Source organism: Aythya ferina (assembly GCF_964211825.1).
Source record: "Aythya ferina genome assembly, chromosome: 1".
Taxonomy (NCBI): domain Eukaryota; kingdom Metazoa; phylum Chordata; class Aves; order Anseriformes; family Anatidae; genus Aythya; species Aythya ferina.
Window position 1 is genome coordinate 120,122,767 of NC_140296.1, and position 26,507 is coordinate 120,149,273.

Below are 26,507 nucleotides of genomic sequence, written 5' to 3' on the forward strand. Positions count from 1 at the left end.
GTAATCACCTCTCTCTGTCTCACGCACAACCACACATATACTCATGTACAGTAACAGGAATACGTAAATTGTTGTCCCTTGTTAAATGTTTTCAGCCAAATGTCTTCCTGGTTAATAAACACACACACTAAGTACAACAAGAAAACAAGCTCTAAGAAAAAGCCCTTGGAAAACTTCAGATGGAAGACTTCGGATATAGTTATGTTATGAAGACAATCACAGAAGGGAGAAGAAGAACAAAGTCTGGGGAAAATATACAGGATTAAACCGTTATCACTTCACATGCAGTGGACTTTGACTTGAACAAGGATTCCAAAAATAAACATAACTAACATTTAAATTGCAAGCTGTATTTTCAGTGGCCCCTTCTTGCATGACTGTATGTATACTCAAAACCAAAACCTCAGCAGCTAACACCCACAGCTTTGAGGAATTTTGATCCCAAGGATCGAGCTAACATTCAAACTTTCCATTGTACCCACAGGCTTCTATGATCACGCTTTTAAGTACGAATGAAATGAAACTAAAACCAAAGAGAGAGAAACCAACTGAAACCAGATGAAATGAGGATATGGAAGGTGTGACGTAGGCATCTGGAAAACAAGAAAATATCACCTCTGGTAAATCTCATTTTGTAAGTCTTCCCACTTGCAGTCTGCATTCCTGTTCTTTGTGTTTACTTCCACATAAACATATAGCTCCTCTACACTGTTGCCAGTAGTTACACCCAATACTTACAGGTAAGCCTGCAACTCTCTTCCTCTACACAGGTAAAAGAGAATGGAGGGAAATTAACAGCGAGAAGGAAGTATGAAGTATGAAAACAATTCTGCACTTACTCACCCGCAGTTGGTTATATCTAAGGAACAGTTGCTTTAAAATACAAGTTGTTGTTGAGGTTTGATTTAGAAATCCCTGTCAGTTTTGACATTCAGGTGAAAGTATTGCTGCTGGCTCCAGAACAATCTGCATATCTTATCACTAAATAAAATGTCTGAGGTGTGTACCAATCTGATGAAATTATAAACAAGAGTCCACATAAGCACACATGTCTTCCTGTTTGATTTCTGTCCTCTTCGCTCCTCTATAATAAATTATATGATCATCTCATTCTAGCCAGAGGTTTAACTGTGCATGTAAAAAGGAAAATGATAGCAGCCTATTCTTTTTCACACTTTACAGCTGAGAACCTGACAAAATTGTGGATTTGGTGAACAAGCAAAAAAGCTTATTTTGTTACCATCTACCCCTCTTTATAAGCCACAGAACTGGTAAAAAATCCCACCTATTTATGTATCATTGAAAAGTCTCCCATACTCAACATAAATAAATAAATACATAAAACTACACCTTTTTTTTTCCTGCAATGACTAATATACATGCTTAACTTTATGTCCTGCAATTAATCTCATCTACTTCAGCAGGATTACTCATAATGCTGTGAGTGAAATACATGTGTAAATCCTTGCAGAATCATGGCCTGAATTGCCAACAGCATTACATGGAACGATTAAATGCCCAGGCCTAGAATGGCTCTTCAGAAAGATTAGAAGAAATCTTTAGGCATAAGAGGTAACAAAATCTACTCCAGGGAGAAGCTATGAGAAGAACAGTGTTCTGGGAATTGTCTTCCCTTGGGAAATTCATCTGTCACCAAATTCTTCCAGTAACATTATATTCACCTTCTTCATCTACCAGTTATCACCTTCACTCACCACTCCTTTCTCACTCATCAAAAACCTTTCTCCTTCTCCCAACATCCTCCTGCAGCTGCTTTGTGCCAAAGGAGACAGGAGATACATCTCACTTCTTTTTATTCTTTTGTGCAGAAAAACAGGATGAGAGCACACTCTGGCCCTTATATTGACTACCTTAGTAACAAAACAGTTCACATGCTAATTAACTGAGCTGGGTGCACAATTGAACAATGTCACCAACTTTGCTTCTTAACCTGCTACCGAGTCATTCACATGCTGGTCTCTTAACCCTCTCACTGAAGATTATTTGTTCAGTATACCCTATGGACAATCCTTAATCTGTGTTTTCTTTACGTGAGTTTATTACAAGAAGCTGCTGATCAAAATGTATACAAATTGATTATCCAAACTGTCTAGTTCCACCTACTGATGAGTAGCTTACCACCTGGCTTCCTATGTAAATATTCACAAATGCTATATCAAAATTTATTCTCTGTACATTATTTAGTGTTTGAATAAAATCCATGGCTTCCACAAACACTTCTGCTTGACAAAGTCAATCCCTTAAAAGTTCAAATGACTATTTGTCACTAACATTTCACCTCTACTAATGAACTGCAAAAATGAATGATAGAAAATGCAAAGCTGTATTATGCTTAGCAGTTAACATTTTAATAAGGAGGAGATTAGCAATTTTTAATACCTCCAGTGCTTTGTTATATACAGTAGCACAATAACTGAATATTTTAATTGCTAATTATTTAGACCTCATTCAGTTCTCACTCAGGCAAAACTCCCATTGAGGGACTCTTGCCTGAGAAAAGAGCTACAGGATTTGTCTTACTGTAATTTGAAAAAAAACTTTATATATCATAAAAACTATCAAGTTATAGTGAGACAAAAATCATTAAATCCTTAGCAATATTAAACCCTACTGAAAGTCCCACTGACTCCTAACGCCAATGTTTTTATATTAAGTAAAATAGATAATTGCAGTTTACCAGTTGTAACTTACCTGCATAATTTAGGCCCAGATATGCTGGTGCTCTTAAAGAGATCTAATAATGTTTTGAGTCTTCTTATCGTACCCCTGCTTTTCTCCTGTGGGAAATCTCAGTTCAAATGTGATAGGGAAACAGCATTTCCAAACAATTACAGTATCAACACCTGCAGAAACCCAAAAAGTAGCATTTGATTTTACCTTTTGACTTCGGACTCCAAAAGGGTTAAGAGCAGCTCTCAACACTTCTTTTTTATGCTGCTGTAAAGAGAAAAATAAATAAATAAATAAAATGCTTATGTTTAGAGATTTGCACACACAATACCTTCAGTCTTCATTACAGTCCAATAACTGGGAGTTCAGTGGGGGAAGTGGGTGGAAGGCTGTATATATATAAACATATAACTACATGAAGGAAGAACAAAAAAGTCCTACACATTAATGTTTAGCACACAGGTGGCGAACAAATAAGCTAATTGTACTCGTATCCAACATGTCACATTATAGGTGAACTTCAGAGAGAAACGTTACACAACCAAACACCAATTTAACAGAGCGATTCACACGACTTCATGCTTTAAAAAACAACAACAACAACAACACAACTCTCATTTTTTCCATTAAATGTAGTTTCATTCCTGCTAGGGATAAAAACAAATGGGTGTCACAACTGAAGTTTCACCAGTTATGTTTGCCATTCAAATGCATTTGTGGGAAAAGTTACAGGTAAATACTCCAACAGTTCAAGAGTTTAAAGAGGTTCTTTTATTCTCCTTAAATGAAGAATCGTGTATAATGTCTTTGCATCTGTCAGCTATAAATGGCTATAATGACTAGAATGCTCAGAAAATGTCTCTATAGGCTGCTTTTTGAAAAAAAAAAAAAAAAAAAAAAAAAAAAAAGAATTAAAAGCAGACTTAGAACCATATAACACTAATTAATAAAATGTTCAGAACTGGCTGCCAAACAGTTGAGGAAGGAGTATTTTGAAGTCAGAAATGAGACTTGGGCATTCCACTTCCACCAATTCAGAGTATGGTTTAGGGCCCTAATTGGCATCACTTCCAGTTCCTGTTATGAGAGGTTCACTCAGGTTTCAGCTCCCAAACCCACTTCAGCCGGCCTTCTTGCTTCCTCACAGGAGCAGCAAGGTCTTTTCATTGCTCCCAAGTGCTGACTTCCCACCTAGGAACCCATGTCCAAGTCTAATAACCAGCTCAAGTACGGCAGGAACGGGCTAACCAAGCCTACTGGTAATCCTGTAATCCTTTGCTGGTGATGGGTTTTCCAAGCTACCCACAAAGGCATTTTAATCACTGAGATTTTGACCCCCTTGCCATACTGCAGAACTGATTCAATGGCACTTATTTGTCATAGACTTGTTTCTCCAAAGCTCAGATGATTTGCTATCTGTTAATGGACCTGTGATCTCTTACCTGCTAAAAGTAATTTGTTAACAGAAAAGAGGTGAAAGAACTGCTTTTTGGAGCAACCTTCTTATTTGGAAAGAAAGGGCACAAAGCACTGTTTTCTCAGGTTAAAGAAGACATAATGACAGCAGGCCTTCTGGCTGATCGCTCCCGAGCCTGACTTCCCACCAGATCCTTGCTACTACAGGTGCTACTACAGGTGCTACTACAGGTGCTACTGTTTCCACCTCGGTGACACACTCACAGCTTCATGTCACACCTGCAGCCTTCCCTTAGTTTCCTGGGTGCTTCCTACCTCTGATCATCACCAGCAAACCATGCCCCAGGTTCTCCATCTGGGGAAATTTCTCCGGCCTACGTGGGTCAGCCGTGAGTGCGCAGAGCACGCAGTCTGTTAGATGGTGGCTTTCAGGGAAGGAGGTTTATTTTGCTGGAACTAAGGCCGTGCAGCATGTGCTTTAGCTTTCATAAGGTCTGCTGTTGCCTGAATAGACACGCCGGGCGGCAGCTGGTAGCACTTTCCAACATTACACAACCAGGATCTCGAACAGTCTGTCAGTTCTGCGCCGACAATGAATAAAGCAAACCAGGAGGCCTAAAATATTGAGTAACAAGGATCAGGTTTTGACCTTTAGATGCGGGTAGATGTATTGCACGAGGGTATGTTTGATTTGAGCGATACTAGTAGGTATGAAACGGTGCTGTTTGCCTAATGTCTAACTCATCTAACAACTGAAACGCTCTGCACTGGCTGGCAAACTATGTGCTGCAGTGAGAGACGGCTTGAATGCCTCTACAGTGTACTGGGGGAGCCCAGGAAGAGAGGGCAATGCTGGGGAATCAGAAGAGATGAAAAGCAGGAAAAAGTACGGGAAAAATCAATCACAAGGTGAAAGAAATCTTTTCTGGTTTAAAGTCCCTGAGGACCTGTGGTGGTGCTCAGGCATCATCTCCTCCAGCTCTGCAAGGTCAAAAGTTTCAGTTTCTCTTCTCTGGTCTACTGGCATTTGAAATTTTGTACACCTACCCAGAGCATGCATAGCTACCTTTCTCAGTTACCATTCTTGCCAGAAAGTGCTATACAAAGGTCTGTGTCATTATAACTGCTACATTTGTTTATTTTCACTACCATTAATTTATCCTTTCCAAACTTTTGAATGCCAGAGTTTAATTAGTGATAACAATTCTGCCACACAGTTTTTAAAAACTATTTTTATATGGAATTTAAAGTAATCGAGCCTTATATTTGAGATGGCCATTTGTAGGACCAAGATTGTTAACAGAGCTTATCATATCTAAAATTACAGGCCATTCATTTTGTTTTAAATTCCACCCGCTGTGTTTACCTTTAATGGTTTCACTTGGATCAACAGCTTATTGGTGACTCAAATTATATCAAATAATACGCTCAAAACCTGATGCAGCTGTATGACATCGTGAAAAACTATGCACACAACTCAGGAAATTCATTTCAAATCCACTTGAAAGTTAAGTCCCATGTACTAAGCAAAAGTGAATACTTTGCAGCATTGGCTCAAAACAGACTTACTGACTTCAACGTCACAAAATACACAATCCTCACAGAGTCTTGAGGTAGATCACAATAATTTTCCAGATTTTTTTTTTTTTTTAAATGATTAAGTCAATTAGTTAAAATACTTAGCTGTTTTTTAAAATGTCTAATCTAATCGAGATCTACAACAAAGATAAGAAATACAGAAATGGACAATTTAAACAGTGCTAAATTAAAAATGCCTCTTCTGCTATATCAACAGCTTACAAATGCTAACAGGAAAAAACTACATATATTTGTTCACTTTATGTTAATAACTTATAAGCTGCATGGCCTTTCGATTTTTGTATGAATGAAAAAAAATCCTATTCAGTGAACTATTTTCAGATTAAGTGAAACCAAGATAAGTACATTCCATATAAAATATGTAAATAAAATTTGGACATTCTTTACATTTCTCTCAGTTTATGGAACCTTTCCCAAGAGGGAGAAAATATTATAGGATGACAACTGTGAGGATCTTCCTTTTTTAAGACCCTATATCCAAAGAGTGAATTTCAAAGAATAAAATAAATTATTTTAGCATTACTCCAGTTCCTCCAAAATACAGTCATCATAAATGCAAACTAAAATCCTGTAGCAAGTGGATGAAAGGAAACACTGTTGATTAATGCTAAGAATATAGCAGCCAAAAGGATTTCAGACAATGATTCATGGTAAGACTACCAGTAAATTGCTTGGTCTCTTGAGGTTCAGTCAACCTGGCATGAGCATTGGGTAAAGTATGTCCTGAGCAAAATGGACAGTGCATCATAGCAATGCACTTTTAAAAACAAACTCAAGTGTGAATGTAATGCTTATGAAAAAGGCTAATGTGGCAAGCTTAAAGGTTGAAATCCTCTCGTTTTTCCAGGACAGTACTTTGAGTAGAACGAATTTACTCATATAGGCTCACCACTGCCCTTGAACTGCGGGATCGTGTTGAGTGGTCACATATTGTGACTGGTTCAACCTCTTCCATTGGATGTCCAACAACAGACCAATTACTACTGACTGTAGTAACATTTTTCATGATACTGACTTCTGTCCACTGAGAACTAGACTTGAGATCTCTTTAACTTGTTTCATGAGTCAAGCTTTCTGTCTGGTGGGAAAAATAAATCAAATGACTAGCTTTAAATTTCTAACATAAGGACAGATTTTAGAGAATTTCTACATGAAGACTGCCAAAAACAGACTACTGACCTGACCTGTGAGTGTAAGATAACAAACTGGATATGAATTGGCTTTTTGGCAGGAAAGGTTTTTAAAGAAACAATACTCGGTGCTACAGCACCATTCTTAACGCAGGATAAAATCTTTTAGAAAACAACTTAAATTCTCCGTGCACTTCCAAATTCTACTTGAAGAGGACTATTTGCCCACATTTATCTATACGGAAGACTTGGATTAATAACCCTCTAGGAGAAAAACAAAATGACCTTTCAGGCAAAAGTCATGCTATGGAGAAAGGGAAGTAGGGGAGCTTCTGTAACACTATCTACCAGCTTAACTTCCTCTTAACTTTATGTACTGTCTTTCTTGAAACAGAAAATGTTGCCTGGAACACAAGAGGCAGAATTTTTAATATTAGAGGTACTAGAAACTAGCATGTATAATTCTTCAGAAGGAAATACCAATGCAGACAGTGAATTAAAACATGCCATGGTAACAGATGAAGACTTCAACTGTCAACAAAATCAGGCTATTAATTCTCACATAAACAGTCTTTTTAAATCTTTGATTTTTAATATACAGTCCAAAGATCACTCTCACATTTCAGCAGCTTTTGTCTTTTAATGCCAATCATTTCAACTGACTTTTCTCACTACCCTGTGCTTTCTCTCACCCTTGGAAAAGGTGAGTGAAAATATCAAATGTTATCTTACTCTGCCAAGACCAAAGGAACAGTTCAAATACTAAAAAAATTAGGCAACGGCTTTGCTTAAGGTGGGGAGGGAATGATCAACAGTGGGGTGGATCCCTACCTCTCAGCAGAAAGAAAAAAAAAAAAAAGACAAACCCAAATCTCTTCTTACTCTCTGTTTCAATCTACGCTTAGGTCTAGCCTATGTAAACAGTAACTGAAAATTACTGGGTGGAAAACACAGAATAATTTTGCTGCTAATCAAGTGCTTTTTGTTTTTTGTTTTTTCCCTCAAGAAACAGATACTGAGATTCAAGAGCAACCTGGCAACTTCTTGCCCTGTTCATTACCACTGAGAGTAAAGATGCCCTGACTGATCTGTTCAGACTGAACTACCAGCTACCACAGAGTACAGTCTCACAATGAACAACTCTAAATATATTTGTGAGAGAAACTCACACTGCAGCTGGCCTCTCTGTACCTACTCAAATGACAAAGAAGATTTTAGACTTCAGAGCCATCACCTTTCACCAACATGTAAGTAACTCACTTATAAGAAAACAGAAATATTATGTGCCTGTTGGCTTATTTTTTCCTTCAAATTTCTGTTCTATTTCTGAAACAGGACAAGGCTGAAACTTCTCCTTGACTAAGATGTCACCTCGTAACAGAATCCTCTATCCCTAGCCACTGGCATCAGAAAGTAAGAATCAAAGGTACTGCTTTTGTCAAAAAAAAAAAAATTATCACGTTTAAAAATTAATTTCCTCAAAGCATTGGAAATTAGTTTGGTGGAAAGCATAAGGAAAGAGAGAAAGATGACAATTCTCCATTCTCTCCAGAGACCATGTGTCCCCACAGGTTTTGGTTACTGTGCAACACTTAACTCCTTGATGGCTATTCTCTCATCTCCTCCTTGGCAGAAACTTCTTCAAATTTAAAAATCAGAACATAAGCCAAGTATATAAAAATAAATAAATAAAACTCAACATCTATAAAAAGTACACAGACTAGCCTGCTTAATTATTAACAGGTAAACACAACAAATTCTGAATTATTTACTTAATCTTTTTCAGCTACAAACCTCAGACTTTTAGAGCATGAAACACATGCTTTATTTTAGGACATAAAGCAGATATTTTATAACGCTGTGTGGACTTTTTTTTTTTTTTTCAGAGGTGGGGTTGTTTTGAAGAATACACACTTCTTATTAACCCCCAAATACCTTTCTCTCACTGAACCCTGCTGGAATTTTAAATACAGAAATAAAAGTTTTAGTACAAAGATCCTGTATTCACGTGTTCACCAGTGAATGAGCTGGCTTGTTTCTGACTTGCAGCTGAGTGAAAACGAGATTCCTGTGAGGCATATGCAACCTCTCCTGTTTCTGTAAATCTGCGAGAAAGGAGCTGGGTTAAGAGAAGCTGGTGAAGGTTTCAGCCTGAGGTGCTACAAAGAAGGATAAAATAGTCTCAGGCACAAGCCCATTTTCTTTACTCAGTAAAGCTACCCTGCTGAAGTAAACCCTGTCTACCCCTCAAATAAAAGTCAATGCCACGGGTCCCCGATGATCCTACAAGCAACTGGTCTAGGCCCAACCATCTTTACGTTCCGTCTTCCTATGTATAATTCTCCCTAAGGCAGTGCTGATCTTGTGCATTCCCTTTTTCTGGTGTTGTGTTGAAAATGGGGAAGTTCCAAGCTCCTTCCCGGAGGTGCGATGAAGCAGTGACAGCCCTGCACATGACAAAAGTTGGCGCATACCCTTTGAAGTCTTCAGCAATCAGCAGTGTAGAACAACGCTATCTCCATCTCAGTAACCTCAGGCTGAGAACCATGCAGTCACTGCCATCCAGAAAAATGCAAAATCATTATCGCTAAGAAACGTGGTGGTGAATCTGAGACAATTTTTCTTAACTAGCCTTTCTTTGCAAACAATTTCATAATATTGCTTTTGAAGCCCTGGATAGGTATATGCAAATATACTCAAGTTGTGTATGTGAATGATGCCACCAAAAATCTATTCCAAAGCTTTCACACACGAGCAGAAGTCTCTACAAGAATTTTAGGATAATATCTGAGAAGGTATTAACAGACTACTATCCCCTCATCGTTTCTACAAAACTGTGCAAATGTGAGATATTGCATCATCTACTCTTAATTGCTGAAATGGTCCAACATAATTTGTTTTCCCTGCTTTTAGATATTAATAATTTTGTCAATATTTATGTACCATACTTTGCTCAGCCTGCTAAAACCTTCCAAAGGTGTAATTCAGGAGATGAGATAGTTAAACACAGAGCTGGCTTAGCCTCTAATTTAGGTGGCCTACTTACGTTAGCAACATTTTATTAGCACGTTATGCTGTATGTTTAATATTTAGTACATTGTGTGAAAATGGTTTACTGTGTACTGCTCACATAAATGAATTACAAATTCTGTTTGATACATAAGGAAAAATGTATAAGTAACACACGTATTTCTAAACATACCTAACACTACAGAAAATAGGGATAAACATTAGATGTAGAGAAAACACAAAAATGGATCTTATAATGGAGTTAAAAGCTAAGTTATAATGTGTAGACCAAACAGGCAGAATTGGGGATATATGCACAAAGCCCATCCCTCTTTTAACTTTTCATTTCAAAGCTTCCTCTGGAGGCCTTAGAAGCTGTCCAACTGAAGGAAAAGATGACTTTCTTGCTGAAGTCTCACAAAGGAGACAATTGTAACAAAACACACAGGAAATCTCCCAAAACCTTTCATATTTTACCAAACCCACAAAGACGAAGTAGGACATTTGCTAGAATTTATGCGCACTTTGGGGACTTTTTTCACGAGGCAGGTAGATTGGCTATGTCCTTGTGAATGATGCAGCCCCTTTCCAGTGTGTTCTTAAGCAATGTTAGCTGGAAGCGCCAGTGAAAGATGCCCTGTGAGTGAGCAGTAGGTTGATCCAAAGGACAATAACTCAGCCAAAGCAGATTTAAGTTTTCCTGGAACAGCTGGAGAGCAGTTCTGAGTAAGCATCCAGTTATCTAGCTACGGCAATATCTATTTTAGAGGTACTGATATTCAGGAATTATCACCAAAAAGGAGTTTTTGTTTGCTTTTACTTCATAGTTATGAGGAAAAGTGCACTGGTTTTCATTTTCCTCCTATCTAAAAAGTGAATCAAAGATACACCAACAGGCATTTGTAAGAACCACATAAGGGAAAATTCCTCAGCTTCCTGTGAATTAAGCCTATGCAAAAGGACCCATAAGCAGTCCCAGAACAATTCTTACTATCTTTGAAGTGCATGAAGAATGGATTTAGTCTAATGGCTTCAGCTCGGTTCTTCTTAAATTTCTAAGTATTGGTAGCTAAGACAAATGCTAAGGCTTTAGCAAATACCAGACTTGTTTTCTGCAAAAGTATCTGATCGCAGAAAAAGCATTTTTTTTCTACTGGCGAAGTATTTTCGGCATTATTACGAAAGAACCTTTATTGGCATCCCTGCCAAAATATCCGTTCCAAAGCTTTTCTCACTTTCTTCAGCTGATGTTTTGTCAAGTAACATTCAAAATCATTTTTATTTTGCAAAACAAAAACAAAACAAAACTGATCCTATTTCACATTCTTTTTATTCCTGTACTTTTGTGAATTGTTAATAGTTATTCCAATACATGTATAACACTTACGTCCTAAAATGACTCACAATACAAAATTTCAGTTCATATTTCCTCTATGAAAAAAAAAAAAATCTTTGAAAATGTATCTTTGCTCAGTTAGATTCAGTAGGGGACATTAAAAATTCAATATTTGCCATGTTGCAATGACTTCTGGACAGAAAACAGTTCCTTCAGGCTGCAGTAAATTCTTCTAGTCTAAATATAAGGGGAATTATAAGTACACACTTGCAACAGTACTAAATATGATACCCACAATATGGCTACAATCCTGATTATCACCTTTTCCTTTATTTTTTTCTTATCATTTCTATCTTTCATTACGGATACAGTATTTATTTTTTATAATGATTAATATGCAAAAATTGGTTCATAGAAACCAAGTAACAAGAATGGGTCTAATTAAAAATTCATATTATTACAAAAATAACCATTAGATTAATCAATATGAAGACTGAGATATTCGGATCAGTAGGATTTTTTTTAGTTCTAACATTCATCCTGCTATAAGGCCATCAGGACAGTTGATTTAGTAAAAATGTTGGCTGAGATACATCAACACACAGTATTCAGATTAAAACCATGTTGGGAGCTATATTACAAACTAGTAGATATCTCCATTATGAGTATGCCTCATATTTTATAGAATAAATATAATGTTTGTATAGATTAAGGTCTGACGGAAACAGTTCAAGAGGGATTGTACACTTTCAGCTGAAGACAGACCCGCAGAAGTGAATGGATAGTTTGGGATTAAACTAATATTTGCTGTAATCTTACTCAAATCAATGAGATTCAAAAATCAATTCAACTCATTCCTATTAAAGAATTATGTTTATTATGCTGTAGAGTTTTCAAATTATGAACACTTTAGTACAAATACTTTATGCAGTAAAATCTGTTTCTTCAAGTTGCTATCCCTCAAAGCATGTGATGCATTTGATATTATTATTTTGTTACATATGCATATATGACCTACATATGACTTCCATCCACATTTTCCTTAAACATACACAAAACGACCTCCACGTTTTTCTCCATTTGTTACAGGTCAATGGATTATTCATTTTTTTGTCCTCTTATGAGGCCAAAAGTTTTTGAAATACACTGTATTATAAAAAGCTGTTTTTCAGGTAATAAATTATTTATTTTACAGTAGAGTTTAGAGATTCCAGTGAGACCAATGTACCAGGCATTGCAGTGACACAGACTGTGAGATAGTTGTCACTTGAAAGAACTCTTCAGACAAGACAAGCAAGAAGTAGAAATGCAAGAACTACTTTTTCAGATGCACTGAGACACACAAACTGGAGTTACTTTCTTGAGGTTACTCAGGAAATCAGTGACAGAGTGCTGAACTTTTATCGCAAGTTACACTCCACTGCTTTAACAACAAAGCCTTCCTTCCTATCTATTAATTAATATAAAAGCCACAACAAAAATCCCGGTATTACATCTGCCCCATTAACTCAGCATTTCCAAACATCATACCACTTTGCATTTGCGTAAATCTAGCATGAAGAAATTCAAAGTACATATACTCTGAACGAAGCAAAAGCAAATAGAATTAGATTGTTCTTACTTTGGAAGCAGTAGAACAAACAAACAAATGAAAAACAAAAACAAACAAACAAAACAACAACAACAACAACAAAAAAAAAAAAAAAAAAAAAAAAAAAAACAGAAGGATTAAGGGTAAATTCATCTCACCTAACTTTGGCCATCTAAAAGACACTGTTTAGGTTGTTTCTTCTGACACCAGAACGAGGTGAGCATCTCGAGAGTGAGATTCCTTCTCTTCTCAGATACATGGCTAAGTAAATCACCAGAGAAGCCTCTCCCTTTCTTTTATCAATAGAGATAGCCCAGGTGTCATGACTAAGTGCCTGATGTTTAGATGAATGAGCTAAAAATTCCTATCCTAGCACAAAGTAGATCTCCCCAAAGTTCCCTTGATATCTTTCCTAAGAGGCAAAACTGTGGCATGCCAAGGTCTATATGTGTTAGTGAACATATGCGAGAAGTTAGGTGCATACTGCTAGATCGATTAATGTACTGACAAAAATCAGATCAAAAAACAGACCTCATTGCTTCTTAGCATCTGCATAGCCCAAATGTTGACCACCATCTCTTGAATTACTGACAATGGGAACAAATGGTCGTAAGTCCCTAGGTCTAGCTGAAACTGGTGCAGCACTTAGCCCATAGTGCTAACCAGCAGTACCCCAGCAGAAATACTCAAGGTGCTGACACGACATAAATAATGGTTATAAATAAAACTCACATCAAAATGAGATTTTTCAAAGAAAGGTGATGAAAGTCTGCTACCAGACTTTGATCAAAAGTCCTGCTATTCAGAGAAGGAAATACCTCTGAATCCCAGTGAAAATGAATCTGGTTGTGACTGACATAACCTTTAAAGAACAGAAATGCTTCTATCATTGTCTCTGTAAATCCAAAGATTAGATTCAGGGTCCAAAAATGCTTGACTTTTCCATGCCATCTTGCACACTTCTAATCTGGCACTAAACTACATGATAGGATTCTGAAGCTCTAACCTAAATGTGAAGTAGTATTTCAAGTAGCTCTTCCAAAATGAGAGCTGGCTAACATAAAATTCAAACGATGCCTCTTCCAACATTAGAACAGACAAGAGGCATGAAAACTGCAGTACCTCCAACACGAGAATGACTTAAACTAACAGCTTCCATTCTGTGCATGCAAAGCTACGTAATTGTATTTCAGTGTTTTTGCCAAATAAAACATGGAAAAAAAGTTCTCTCAGCAAATCATAGGATTGCGATGGAGTTGCATGAAAAAACACCACTACTTTCACTTGATCACCTTTCAAGCCATAAAGGGTATGAGAAAGTTACAGGACCTCGAGAATTAGATTTTGCAAATTGAAAGTTCTCCTCTTTGGATACTGCCCCAAAGCCCCCATTAGGTGCATATAAAAGCACTGAAGTCTTCGGTTTAAGCAAAGCACTGATGTGTGGTGAACTATCCTGAATCTCGCCTACTTTTCACAAGCCCAGCAGTTAGCATTGAGCCAACAGCTAGGAACACCACTGCCAGGCTCACGCTTCTCAGTTTTAGCAAGTTACTGTTTCAAATGAAAGTTATATGCTAAAATGCCCAAAGCAGCATTGGTATCGCCATTATGAATGGTTATCTGTTATCAGCTGAGAAGAATCAATACCCAGTGCAGCAGCTGGAGACCAGCTCTCAGTGCATCATCTCACTGCTAGGATGAGCAGGCAGAAGAGCACGATGGAGAGGACTCCAACCTCTGTCTCCTGCTCCATGAAACATGGCAGCGATGCTCACCTCACTTATTAAAAAGGACCTTCCAGGGCCAAAGTAGTGGAATGGCCTTTCCTAGGAAGAAAGTTGCATTGCAGGTCTTAACACCTTCTTCCATGCATGCACAATTTATCTGCTTGACCTGCCTTTTCCAAAGAGAGGAATGCTCAACAAACAAAACCTTAAAAAAAAAAAAAGAAATAAAATAAAAATAAATAAAGAGTAATAAAGAGTAATAAAGAGAAATAAAATAAAATAAAATAAAATAAAATAAAATAAAATAAAATAAAATAAAATAAAATAAAATAAAATAAAATAAAATAAAATAATAAAATAAAAACACTGTGTGGCCTCTACTCTTTCTCCAGATAAGACAATGAGAAAACAAATGGAAAAGGTCTCAGCTGACTCAGTGATGAGAATCTTTTAAGAGCCCATGTGCTAATAATTCCTTCTTCATTTGTCAATAACACTTTTGTACATTTTTTTAAGGGCACGAAAGTAATCATAATGCTTTGCCAGAATATGAAGCTATGAATATCTTTATATCTATCTACTGCCATAAGTTAAATTTCCAAACCAGGTCAACCTCCATTATGCATAGGTATTAGACTGTTTTGTTAATGTTTATTTTTGCAGGGAGGAAAAAGAATATCTTAACTCTGAACTTTCCACTTTTGTTAATGATTAAGAAGTTATTTAAATATTAACTTTATTAAATTAATAAATTATATTACACTCCTAAAATTTACTTATTTACAACTTATTTACTTATTTAAAATTTACAACACATATTACCCAAACCTGTTTGTTGTTTTGGGTGCAGGTGCATGGAGTGGGTGAAGTATTCAGACAAAACAAAACAGTTTCCAACAGAAGGATATAAACCATGTTCTATTTATCTGAGAATAACATCTATTATTTAGTGTGGAGCAAATATGTTTAGAGGCTAAATGGTCCCTTTCAAATGACAGAGGGATTTTTTTTCTTTTTTTGTTTAGTACAACATGCCCCTGATATACCCAAATAGCTCTATTTAAAAGGCAATCTTTATTAGGTGATTTTAAAATGGGAATTACAATATGTACTAGCAAAAATTGCTCGACTGTTTACTTACCACTTATTTACAGAGGCCAAATATTTTACCAACAGGCAAGATGAAATCTGTTACAAAAAAAAAAAAAAAAAAAGGACTTTTCTGTTAAATCCCCTTTGTAACACAAAGTTATTTTGTGTCTAGGTCTGATCACCTAGAAAAAAGGACAATGAACAAAGACTATATCATACTACAACAGTAATAACCGGTGGCCCAAACACTTTCCATCACAAATCTCCCTGGCATGATTCCCGCTTTGCAAGCAAGAAAAACTTATCTGAAAAACAAGTCAGGGTGAGATACAGAAGAACAGAAGGAAAAAAGGCTTCCTAACACTGAACTAGTGACATTGTGTCTCCTTTTTTTTAACGAAAAAAATACCGTGTTTTTGAAGTTTACCTCGCACACCCAACTGTGCATCCAGATTTGTGTCACCCACTATCATGACTAAAATCGTACATCAAATAGGTATCACAGCTATTCAAATCTGAAAGTGACGGTAAAAATTCAGTCCTTACAATATTATCGGTGTAAACCCCTTGTAACATGCAGGATTTCTGCTCAGCAGACTCCCTCCAAAAAGTATCCTCACAACCCTCTGTGTGATACCCCAGGCAGCGCTTTCCGGTTACACAGAGCCCCACCAATTTACAAAGTCAAGAGTTAACAGCAGGATGCTGTCTGAGAAAAAAAGCTTAACTTACGAACATGTTCAGATTGCCATTGCCCAAAAATCTGAGTAATGTTCCAGATATGATATGTTAATCTGTTACACAAGATTGTCTGTAATGTGAATATTTTTTTAAGGAGTACCGAGGGTGGTGTTGGGGGTTGGATGAAGGCAGGTGGCCAAAGTTATTACTGAATTGAAAAGGATTATTTTAATTATTGTTGGACTATTAACCCTCTGTTTGGTCCTATTTAGCCAGTTGCATCATGTTTATGACTAATATGATTTATAACCATTCTACTTGAAATCACTGTTGATCACCGAGCATTTGGGAATAAAAATAGATATGATTAGATGTGCAAAGCTCATTTGAAGGCAGTTTTATGCATAGACTGAGTTTCTATCCACTAAAAAATAGCCCTTAATAATAAGATATCAAGGAAAAAGCAGTGAGAAATGATATTTTATGTATATTATGTGATCTGTGTATTCTAGATGCACCTCATAATGAACGTGACCAAATACTGAACACGAACTGAAGAACAAACCTTTTGTGTTGATGCAAAATTTGAGTGGCAGGAAAAAAACATAGCAGAAGATAAGGGTTTTCATTCACAATGCAATGTAAATTAAAAAACCATGGATACAAAAGAGTAGAAACAAGAAGGTAATATAACAAACTTACATTTCACCCTCCATCATTACAAGGATCAAAACAGGGGCATACATCTTCATTCCAGTCAGATGGCCACTATAAGAATAAATTATAGCAGCTCATACAAAAAAATTAAAATATCAAGGACTCTGTTATGTATTAAATTGAAACAAAGCTAACCATAACAACAAAAAAAAAGAAACAAAAAAAAGCCACTAAGTCTGTTTTTTGTTTGTTTGCTAATATATGGCAAAACATACATGAAAGTAAGGTATAACCCTGTTTATTCGATCACTTTGCCTTTAACTTTACCAGGAACAGCGTGAAGCTCGGAGATTTCCCTTACCAAGCCTATTTTCTCTTTAAATAGGTCTTGATGGTGCTGTAGCTGCGGAGCCAAAAAAAACGAGGCCAAATTTGATGTGGCCACGCTAGTGTGGTGAAAAAGCCTTTGTGAGGATTGGATGTTGTAACTGCATTTGTACATCTGGCCCCTCGCAGACCTTCAAAGACGTAGACATCTATAGATGCTTACACAGATTATTAAATGCCCTGTTAGTAGAAGGGGTGGCTTCAGGACACTGCCACATTTGAATTCAGTGTATGCAACCGGACTCTGACATTTCATTTGGATACTTAGAGCATTAATGTTATTGTATCCTGTAGACCTATATTAACAAGTTTGATGTAACAGATGGGAGCTTTTTCAAAAAAATGTAAACAGCTGATCTGAGAGCCAGCACTTTCTATAGACAGACCTTACAGTGAAATATAGCACTCTACTGTTTATTCCAAACACATAACAGCACTGTAAGTAGACCACTTTATACAATGAAGAAATACAGTAAACATAAAGAAGATACCTCAAGAATTTCTTTTCCCTCTTTCTGTTTTAAACAGAACATGCTCCCTCTAATTCTCTGCTTCTGACCCATCCAAAATAAAATGAAGAAAATATTGCCCTCTAAAAGCCAGCACAAACAACGTGAACCAAATCTCACCAAGTCTCCTTGCAGGGCATTCTCAACATCACCACATTTCTAAATTTTGCTAATTTAAATATTATGCTCATTTTAATTTTATCTAGTGCACTAGACCTTGCTGATTGTCTGTAATGTATTTTCCTAAACTCATTTAAATGGGTTTTAACTATTCTTGCTGGATTAACCTCTTCAACTTCTGTCTCAAGTTGCATGTTTGTTCTTGCACATGTATTTTAAGGGCATGTTAATAATGTAAATGGTTACAAATACAGGACTGTCTAATTTCTACATTCTTCACATTGCATATTTGCCTTAACACAATTGAAATGAACAACAATAGCCGCATCTGACTGGGGTTGCTTCTTGTATGCTTTCTGCGATGCAGTAATAAAAAGACACTGAAAGTTCAGTGCTCTGGAACGGTAACTCTAATTATTGTAATGTTTACTACAGGAAATTACCTATTGGACAATGCTGCCCAGAATCCCTAACAGGAAATGGGATGTATTTCTGTTTGCAGAGAGAAACAGAAAGCCTAGTGCATTGTTAGCAGCGCTGCCTGAAGCCTCTTCTCCGTTATGTAGGATGAAAGACAGAAAACTGCAGCTCTTCCACAAATGCAATATGCAACAGATTCCCAGAACAGTCACTGAAAATGGGTTGTTGTTTTGTGTTTTTTTTTTTTTGTTTTGTTTTGTTTTTTGGTTTTTTTTTTTTTTTTGTTTTTTGTTTTTTTTTCCTTGGAAAATAAGAAAATCAAACTGCTTTAGAGCAATGCCCCCAAGTCGTTGATAAAATGATCTTAATTCCTCTGTTAAATAAGTAAACAACAAGAAAACAAGCTCACGAGGAACAGTGAGAGCGGACCAGACCCACAGGATGGGATCTGCCTAAAACTAGCCCTGAACCACTGTGGTCAGAGTCCACCTCGACTCCCCTTTTATTAAGATGCTCTTCTGCTTCAGTAAACCCATACAATGCTTTTATAACACGGTTAACACTTATATGAGAAGAAATATCCACATTTATTAGGCTTATGACTGTAAAATGAACAAACAAAAATAAAAACAACAGTAAAAATGGTTCTGGCATGGCAACCCTTATTTTGCACTTCTCTGTTTCTAACTCCTTTCATCAATTCTCACTCTCATTCACTTTGCACTTCCATTTATTGTCTCAGGACCAGGTTTTTCGTACTTTCTGTTGATCTCCAGCTCTCTCTGCAGCTTGATGCGACAACCAAACTGACTCCCCTGCTGTCATTTGGGATACTTTAACATTAACTGGGCAAAGTCCACATTCTATTACTTCAAATATTTCTCGAGTATCTGTTCACTCTGTGCTTTAGAGATCTCCAGACTTTAGTTTACATTCCTTAAGACTTGATTTTTGCCCCGAGTCCAGTATCTTTGCAATATAACCTTTATACAAAACAAATGTTCCAGTATATGCAGAAGACTAAAGGAATGACGGAGGTACTCGGCTCTCCATTAATTTTGCATGTGTTTAATGTTATCTGAGAGAAATGTACCCGTTTTCATTTTGAATCTCATCTACAAACTATGCTGGGTGATTGTGCAAAGAGCCAGCAAGTTAGCTTGTTTAAAGAAAATGAAATGGAACAAGCTAGGAACAAGCACTGGTTGTCCAGTGGCACAACTCACCAGATAATAGGCAGTGTTTGCTTACTGTCTGATGCTCTGTACCTTTGATTTTATTTGTCATATCCAGAGGATAAAAATCCAGAGGCAATCAGGCTGATGTTTTTTGGTTGGCCTCTTACACACAGAAACCAGCTAGGCACTTCTGATCAGAGTTCAGCCACCAAACTCATCTTCTAGTTGTGGGAGTGGAGATGAAAGCAGGATATTTCAATTAGGCTCGCTATAGAGATGATCTGGAGCTGTGAATTAATTGAAGACCAAGAGGAAACAGCTCCTGCATAATAGAGGCCATGGAATCTCGCTCTGTAATTACAGTCAAGTTCAGCTCCAAATCCAATAGAAATCAAAGGTGACCATTGCAGGCCCATCTCTAATCAGAAGTGGTTCTATCCCCCACCACAAAGTGTACAAAAAATCTTATGTTTCTTTCTAGTTCAAAAAGCCATTTGGGTTGAAAATGAACCAGTGTGAAAGATCTTTATTCCTTCGTGGACAGGAACAAATTTTCCACTCTAACACGAAAAGACCAGAACAATGAAAGTATTGGGAAGGGAAGTGGCAGGGGGGGAGGAAAACTGTGCCTTTTTGGCAGCACTTGCAGAACATTAGTTAGGCTAGGTGGAGTCCTGCTGGGTTTAACCAACTGCTCAGATCCCCTGTAACATTTTACTGGCCCCCAGCTTTTACAGTGTACATCTCGGAAACATGATGAAAAAGCTTATATATACATTCATTTTAAAAGACACAAAACTCTTGAGCACACATCCAAAGCAGATCAATTGCCTTTGCAATATTCTCAGAACAAAATGTTCCACCAGCAGATCTGATAAGAAGAGCCAAAAAATGGAAAACACTTGCTACCAATTTATTGCAGTCACCCATAAACTATTACTAGAACATTATGTATTGGGGTTCAAGCCAGAAAGCTATTAAAGCGGACTGCACTGGTGTCTTTTCACTATGCTACTGAAGCATTAATAAGTCCTTAGAGAATTGTGTTTATGTTGAAAGAATCATCTTATAATCAAATTTTCACACACAAAAAATGCAGCTCTTTTTAGAATTACTGTGTGCCTTTGCTCTCACCCCCACATTGGCTAGTGTCTCCACAAATACCATCATTTTCTATGTTTCTGTCTGGCCCAAACCCTGATGTACATACTTCGTGTTCCAAGCTGGACAAATTTCAAGATAAATGGTGCTAATTGACAGTGTTAATGGGTGCAGGATGTACCACATCCCTTCCCCTGTTGTCTCTGCCTAAGTGTCTTTCCTACTTCTTACACTCATTCTTCGTGCAAAGAGAAAAAGAGTTAAAAAACAATGCTAAAAGGGTATCATTACTTTTCTTCTTCTTCTTCTTCTTTTTTTTTTTTCCCTTGACTTAGATACATAAATAATAAACATCCAGTGGTGTTCTGTGGGACTGTGTTTCAAATCACTGTTACAGGAAAACCTCTAATAAATCACAAATCTCCTTTCCCATTTAAGAGAGAACACTGAGAACAGCGATATGCAGCAAAATGATGATTAACCCCATGACTTTTTTTTTTTTTTTTTACCCCAACAATTATGGTTTTCAGTTGAAAATGTGTATGCTCTCTTTTCAGTTACTTTCCTGTGATAGTGCATAGGTAGAAAGCACATAAAAGAGCAGGCCAAGCAGAATGATGGCAGTTCCTCTATCACTGGAAGGTCCTTAAAACAGTATGTCTTAAAAGTTAAAATGAACTAGGCCAGCATGACAGACAGACTTCAGCTTCTACTTGAATTAAGTACAAAAAGACCTAAAATTCCAAGGAGGCAAAGCAAGTCCTTTGTACGCATTTGTTCATATTATCCTAAGCAACTAGTTTAGCCAAGAGTTGAAATTTGCAGTATTTCTTCTCATTAGTAGGAGTAGTATCATCATCATCATGTAACTATTTCACCTATATCTCCACTCACAGTCCCAGACAGTGTAGGCTGTGTTACAATAACAAAATACCTTTCATGGTTTCTGTCTTCGATCCCTGGCATATTCTTATGATTTGAGAGTTCACTGGGGAACCTCTCCTGGCTGCCGACTAACTTGTAAGCTGTTCTCACTGGGTACAAAAAGTTAAACTTCCACGCAAACAAGGAGAATGTTCAGCAATAAAATACCATTTTAGTGGCCAAAACTATTTATTTTGTGAATTTGTTGGACAAATGTCATTGAATTTGATCAGACAGTTCTGATACACTCAACTTCAAACTTTCAACTTTCTTCTTATTGGAAGAAATGTTAAGAACTTGAAGCTCTCACTGATGTCAATGGAAATCACAGAAACTTAGCACCTCCTTGACTTACAACAATAGTATACACTCAGAAAAAGAAAAAAAAAAAGGGGGGGGGGAAGAAAAAAAAGGATAGCCAGTCAAATGTATCCCTCAAGTAACTTCACTTGATCCCATAGTGTTTTTTATCTCTTGATTAATGACTGTGGGATATATTGCTTTCTCAGGCAGCACATTTATGTGTGGAGCTTTTGTAGTTGCTCTTGTAATTAGTTATATTCCAATCAAACTTACAACAAAAATAATAAGCAATCATTTCAACCTTCACTAGTGCACAGGACGCCAGAGAGCGATTTTGCAATAGATAAACAGACCAAATCTACAACTAAATCTCTCTCTGTAGTTTGCCTCTTCACAGCAGGCCTCAGGCTCTGCTGTCATCGTGAGAGTCAATGCAATTTCCAGCTCAAGAGGTCCTTTTTGATTCTTCAAAGAACACAGAAACACGTGCTGGCATAACATGCCTGTGAGTTGTTTTAAGCGAGACCGTTAGCATAATGCTGAAACTGCCACTATGCCAGGGAGAGGAACGTAAAGACGTAAACAGACAAATCTGCACCCCAGAAAGGCCTGGGAGGGTGCAGGTCTCAGGAGGAGATTTCATCTAGAGCCTATTCAGCGACTGAATTATTACACCTTCTACTTCAGCTCCATTAGTCCATACGCTTGCAAAAAAAAAAAAGTTGTCCACTGCTTCACTGAAAGGTTTACATTAAGGCAGAAGGTTGGTGCCCAAGAGAAATGTCCTAGATGTTGTCTACGCCTAAAAGGCAAGATGTGCCTAATATGATTTTTCTGTAAAGGGAAACTGAAGTATGGTATTAATAAAAAATAAACGATGTTAACTTATGTTAAATCTTTCTTCTCCAAAAATACACAAATGAAAAAACCCTACCCATCAGTACTAATGCACAAGCAAGTCCTCTCCATCTGCCAAATATGTAGGTCATTTCAATGAGTGACAGAGACAAAAAGGCCTGATTTTAATTCATGAAATATTCCTGCTAATAGCAAAGTTATTGAGACATCTGTTAAAAGCCTGACCTGTTACAACAGGGGGATATCTAAAATGACTGAAATTTCTATTTAAACTAATGCTACACTGTTTTATTGGGCATTTTAAAGAGGTACTGCTATTAACGAAAACATTATATAAATTAGAAACAGGCCCACAATAATCCTCCAGATAAAATCTAGTGCTGTCTTCTATTGCTCCGGTATGAGCTTTTATTTGCATGTGCACTATTTGTATATATTACAATATAGCAGTTATAAAAAATATCTAAGAGTCATAGCAGCCCTGTTTAAAGTTTGGCAAGGAACAGTTGGCAGACTATTAAAAAAAAAAAAAGAAAGAAAAAAAAAGAAGAAGTAAATATGTTTCATAGCCTGTATGTAATTGAACATTCTTCAAATTCCTCTAATGGAAATGTCAATACCATGGAAATCCTTGAAACACGGACACTGATAGATGAATGTGACTGAAGCCAAACACCTCCACCCAGAATGAATAATGAGCCTTCAAACAAACAAACAAAAATAGTTAATGATGAACTACCCACCCAATCACACTAACAAAATTAAGCTTTTGCTTTTGGGGTAGTAGTGAGGTAAACAGAGAGAGATGGAAGATGCACAACAAAAGCTGTCATGAGGAGTGCTCAGCAGGTGTAAGGTACGGACAGGATCTCAGCACAGTCAGCGAACAAGGAAAGGGAGGACCCTCCAAGAAGGATCCTCTGAAATTGTGTCCAGGACTGCATCCTGAGTCATAATGAAGATAATGACTATTCTGCTATTGCCTTCAACAGAACAGGACTAATGACTAGGATTCTTTTTATATTAGATGATATATGAGAAGATGCATTACAAACGTGGCAATTATCTTGATCTCTGAGGCAGGATGCTGCTTCAGGAGCTCTTCACTCAATGCTCTTCTTCATATTGCCTCGCTCCCAAAAGCCAGTGTCAGAAAAGATGAGCCACAGAGATAGGAGTTATAGTGAGGGGCAGAAGTTGCAAGTCTCCATTGCACTTCCTACGAAAACACTCAACACAACATTTCAACTCCAAAATAAAGTGAAACCTGAATATATACCAGCATTGCTTCTTTCTCCCCCATGTCCTGGTATCCCACAAGACGTGACGTGCCCACACAAAAGGAAGTTGTAGGACTTTCTGCAGTACTGCTACTGCCACGGATGCCTTGTGGACTGATGAGATACTGAAGTGCACACCACCAAATGCATAAATAACCAAGTATAACTGAGTAACAGTTCCTCAAAAAGCTGCCAAAAGCCTTTGAATCATAATACAGGATAAAATACAGCTCTGAAAGTTTACCACCGGAACACTTATATGTCTTTTATATTTAATTCAAGCTTTCCTTTTTTCTGAAGCTAAAAATGCTGGGTAGCAGATCGATATAATCTCATAAAAAATGCAATCCTGTTTATAAGAAAAAACTCAAACACATCATTATTTAAAAAGTGTGGGTTAGCCAAGATAAACTCAATACCTATGACAAAAATACTAGCATGTACAGAAAATATAAGGTCTAATATGTGCTCTTTCACCATTGCAAGATATAACACATACCCTCAACATACATTTAAGTCATAACATACAGTGGCTTGATGTACCACCCATGTAAAATCTAGTCCTTTTTAAATAAAATTAGCTAGGCAGAGATCTGGGTTTTACTACTGCTCCTAAGATGTTCTACAAATGTTCAGAGTTTTATAAATGTGTCTTGAATTTTTTCTCCTCTTGCAGTCTGTATTTTATCACTTTTCTTATTGCTTTCTCCTTCTTCTATAGCTGTGTGAGACATCAACATACAATGTGAAATACATATACCAGAGAGACAAAGTGCCTCAACCAAAGGCCCATCAGACATACAATATACAGGTTTTTTTCTTCAGCATTCAGCTATGAAAGCACTACACACAGCTAACAATAGTAAGAAAGAAAAGTGATGATTTTAAACTGCCACTCTCCCCTTGAAAACAAAATGTTCTTGACTTCTCCAGTCCCATAATTCTGAATTCTTCTCAGTGCAATTCTAATAACCTCTTAATTGTACTTTTGAATGGAGTATAAACAAACTTTAACAAAGCAAAAGAGCAGCAAACAATGTCTAGATGGGTTACCTTCTACTTTGGTGAGATCAAGGGATATTTTTCCATTATTTAATTCCTCTTTCCAAGTCCGTGTTCTTTTGGTGCAGACAGTGGTTTCAGGGAAAATTCTTAAAATCCTACTTAACTAGGATCAAATAAATATCACTGAAGAAGCACAATGGTGCCTTTGCTTTTAGTCATTATGAAATGGACACTGGGAAAAGAAAATGGAGTAAGAATCTGATCTATTCAGAAGTGTGTAAATATCTCATCACTAATTTCAATACTGTAATATATACAGACATGCATACAGTGCCAATCAACATTGCATGCTCTAAAACTAGTTACAGTTTTTCTTCCTGTGTGTTAAGTATTTTTTATCCTTTCTACTGGTAGGAGGGACAGAGTAGGGAGCAAGGTAACAGTATTACTTCTGAATGGCGGAGAAGAGGTGTAAGTGCACTACAGACTTCACAAACTAATCCTCAGGCTTGGCCAAATATGAAGCAGGTGTGGCACAGCACTGTGTTTGGGACTGGCCCAGTATCCCCAAATTTGCCTGCTACAGCACTAGCACCAAACAAGCATTCCCAGCTCCAACTCCTGTACGTTAAATATGGGTCAGAGCATGGTTCACAGAACACTGCATGCTCTACAATTTGGATGCGTCAGCATCTTCTAGAACGGATCTGATTTCCCCCCTTTTCCATGAAGCCTTACAGTTTCATTTTTTCCTATTCTGTATCACAATAGAACATCGATCTCCCGAGTCCTTCATGAAAAACTAAGAAAGATAAAAAAGACACATGAGGCTCAGAGACAAGACCTTAGTCAAATAAAAGACTTCAACATGGTTGTTCTCTGTCTGGGGTAAAGGGATTTGATGTCAGGCAGCTGACCATTCTGAAAGTATTCTCAAAGTTTCCATTACTTTGGCCAGGCAATTTTTTGATCAATGCTATAAAACCCAGGAAATTGTTAATAAAATTTGGTAAAACCCCTTAAAAACTCTAAAAACCAAATGTAATCTCTACTCGTGTCAACATTACGGCATACGATGATTAAATATCACTTTTGCTGATGTATTTGCACACACTTGTTTGTAAGTCCTTTTGCTGTCTACTGTGTTTCACCAGAGAAGTGAATAAATTTAAAGCGAAGCATGATGATTATTATTTATTTATTTTTTTTTTTATAGGAAAGCTCTAAATGGAAGAGAGAGGTCTAAGTGGATCTCCAAACAGTGTAGGAGCCCCCCAGCTGGCCTCAATGTAAATACATGGAGATTTAAGCAGAAACCTAAGAGGTGCCTAACCTTTAGGCACCTCTGAAATATTGCACATTTATATGGGGTCTGATGTTATTAAGGGTAATTCAGAAGTTCTCGCTTCTGCAGCAAAAGTTGGAACAACACCAGGGCTTTGGAGGTGGATTTACACCAGATCCAATTTCTCCCATGTGCGTTCACTTCA

The 26,507-nt window shown here is 37.1% G+C and overlaps 1 protein-coding gene across 26 annotated transcripts in view; it reads right to left on the bottom strand.

The window, feature by feature from the left end:
- The window catches only part of ZBTB20 (zinc finger and BTB domain containing 20), a 457,627-nt gene that overhangs the window by 393,975 nt on the left and 37,145 nt on the right, over nucleotides 1-26,507 (bottom strand). For 17 of the 26 annotated variants that reach the window (XR_014688574.1, XR_014688576.1, XR_014688577.1 and 14 more), the window contains one exon: nucleotides 2,899-2,958. The exons of 1 other annotated variant lie outside the window; for it this stretch is intronic. The gene's annotated coding sequence lies outside the window, so the exon portion shown is untranslated. Of the gene's footprint in view, nucleotides 1-843; nucleotides 981-2,712; nucleotides 2,789-2,898; nucleotides 2,959-12,930; nucleotides 12,986-15,643; nucleotides 15,691-26,507 lie in introns of those variants that run through there. 8 more of the 26 variants (XM_084506526.1, XM_084506524.1, XM_084506519.1 and 5 more) reach the window with 4 other exon arrangements.